The 2,976-nt window shown below is 35.7% G+C and overlaps 1 protein-coding gene across 1 annotated transcript in view; it reads right to left on the bottom strand.

Annotated features, from left to right (window-relative positions):
* LOC107701815 (coiled-coil domain-containing protein 120-like) overlaps positions 1–1,520 on the bottom strand; it is a 54,836-nt gene extending 53,316 nt beyond the window's left edge. Inside the window, exon 1 of the mRNA XM_016503931.1 lies at positions 1,334–1,520. The gene's annotated coding sequence lies outside the window, so the exon portion shown is untranslated. The remainder of the gene's footprint in view (positions 1–1,333) is intronic.
* Between the last annotated feature and the right edge of the window lie 1,456 nt (positions 1,521–2,976).

Here is a 2,976-nt window from a genome sequence, read left to right on the forward strand (position 1 = left end):
TTCCGTCAGTCTTAGTACACGATGTAACTACAGAAGAGTCAAGTTATTTTTCCATTCCAAAGATAAAATCCAACCCAAATCTACGAACATATTCAGGTAACTAGTGAAAACACTCCATTAAGATGACTAGCTGCACCTCAAAATAGGTTAGCTAAATGGAAACATTGTGCATTATGATTGAGTTTTTAGCTTGATTCACTAAATAGTTAGACCACTGCAGTTCAGTTGGTGACAGTTCAATAGGGTTGAAAGCATCCAGTCATCTCATACTATTGAAATAAATGTTACATTTATCAGTATAGGCTATTGTAATAAATATTTGAGAAATCATTGTTGTGTCTGATTGTATTAGTGGCTACAGACACACATATTTAATTGTTTGATCAAACTTATTGCTATGGGGACAATTAGTCGTTAGGGACATCATGTCAAGCCTCTCTAAATTCTAAGCCCTTGTATCAATATGCCTAATTATGTTCTTGAATCAAATAAAGACCAGTCTCAATTTAATATGCACAAAAAATGTCAACAGGAGACTCTGAAATACCCAAATGTAAAATTACTAAAATAACTTAATCATCAACAATCATATTCACAATGCTTAGGCTATCTGCCAATCACAAAACTACATAGGCTATAGTTTACAAAAATCTTCAAAAATAAAGTTTGAATGGAGTCTGCAAGATTTAATAACCATGGCCTGGCGAAAAAAACATGAACGCTGAAAAGTAAGTGCGGATGAAAACTGAACACGCCCAAGTCTCCGCACAGGAGCAACGGAACATTCCCACGCTTGTCCATGTCCAAAAACTGCACACATCAAGTTACACTTTTACTCTAGCACATTAACATAATGAGTAAACACAACTACTATTAATTAGCACAACAATTAACGCGCTGAGGTGCATGTGTGTGACCCCATTAATGCACCTGATCCTGCGCGCAAATCTGGGCGAGGACACTCACAGCTCCAAACACTGCCAACCGCACTGAGATCAGTGGTCAGACTTTATACAGCACGATAAGAATGTGTTAAAAAATAAAGATTTTTATTTATATATGAATTAAAAATCACTTAAAAACCAGAGCCACAATATAAAAATGTCAATTGCACAAGTACTCAAAACATTCACAAATTCAGACCTTGCTGCCGAAATAACGCACGCAAACCAATAAAACTTTACATTTCTGCACACGGCGCGAGTACATAACAGCACACTGTCGCTGCAGACCATGTGCTGCATGCAAACAGAGCTGCTCCTCGATGCAGCTGTTCAGTCGAAGCGCCTCGCGACCACAACATCTGCATCTTTATCTGCCCGTTTCTAAATACCTGAGAGGATGCTGGAGTCTCTGCCATCCACGTGCGTCCCTCTGCATCATCTCACGAGCATCTCCAGAGCGTCTTTAGTCCTTCATCGAGCTGCATGACTGTCTTCTGCTCATCGATCCCAGATCATCATAATCATCGCCTGTTCTTCAACACACACCCCCGTGTTTACACGGCATGCTGTAATACCAGCCCCTCTACACCCTCCATCTGCAAGGGCTGGAGATTTTATCCTGACTTGATCTACACACAGGGACCAAACCAATCACATTTCATCCACATTTAGTGGTTTGTGTCTCGTTTAACCCGTTCAGTGCCACAGTACTGGGAAACAAATATATAGTGAATATCTATCTGTCTATATAAATATATAACATGTATACAAAAAACTTTTATTATTTATTTTATTGAATTAAACCAATATTTAAATAAAAACCATCATACTATAAAATGTGCCAACATATATATATATATACACACACATACATTTCTGAATAATTTATTACATTTAAGAAATTATTAAAGTGCCCTATTATGGATTTTTGAAAATTACTTTTTATGCAGTGTAACACTGCTCTAAGTGAATGAAAACATCCTGCAAAGTTTTAAATCTGAAAGTGCACCGTGTATAAAGTTATTGTCTCCATGAAATTTTTGTTATAGGGTAGGGTTTTTAAAAAACATTTAATAAACGAACATGCAGTCTTCTCACAAACTGTGTAGATGCAAATCAGTGTTAATTTTTAGTATAACTGATATGTTTGTTAACATTTTGAATTATATTTTATTTTTGTATATTTTCCTCTAACTTTAATTTTAGTTACATTTTGTCCTTTTTATTCGTTTTTTTTTTAACATATAGTTTTTGTTTTTTATGATTAGAAATGTTGCCTTGAAAAAGAGCTGAAATAAAATGTGTTTAAGCTTTTTATTTTCTGTAACGAGAATGTTTTTATGGTTATAGTTTTAGTTAACGACACTGTCATTTTTTTCCAAATTGTAAATGAAACCGATAATTGGAACATATTTTACATGAAAATACTACACTGTAAAAAAATGAATTTGTAAATAAAATGAAGATATTAAAGTGCCCTATTATGGATTTTTGAAAATTACTTTTTATGCAGTGTAACACTGCTCTAAGTGAATGAAAACATCCTGCAAAGTTTTAAATCTGAAAGTGCACCGTGTATAAAGTTATTGTCTCCCAAAAGAAAGAGTCGACTCTGAATCATTGAAAGTCGTTTTTAAAACGAATCCCAAGCCGTTTCATGTTGACGTCAACATGAAACATTAGCATATTGCTGCCCACTTGTTGGTCTGAATGAAGATGCAAATTCATTCTTTGCCACTAGGTGCCGCTTTTGGGGAGGTAAAAATAGCAGTTTCCCCGGTAAGGCTGTACACAAAGCAGCACTGTGCTTACAAACACTGCTTTATCACGCATGATGAAATGGAAATGAGACCAATCACCGCAGATTAGCGTCAAGCAAATGAGGGGTTTGGAAAAAATGAATCATTGAGCGAATCTTTTGGGAGTCGTTGTGCAAGTAAGGTATATATACTGGTCTTATTAGACTTCTCTGGCATCTAACTATCCAGTAAGTTAAACAGTGACTCAAAAAACCTCGCCGGAGACATCAAGT

Source organism: Sinocyclocheilus anshuiensis, unplaced genomic scaffold (assembly GCF_001515605.1).
Source record: "Sinocyclocheilus anshuiensis isolate Anshui unplaced genomic scaffold, SAMN03320099.WGS_v1.1 scaffold258, whole genome shotgun sequence".
In the NCBI taxonomy this organism is placed as follows: domain Eukaryota; kingdom Metazoa; phylum Chordata; class Actinopteri; order Cypriniformes; family Cyprinidae; genus Sinocyclocheilus; species Sinocyclocheilus anshuiensis.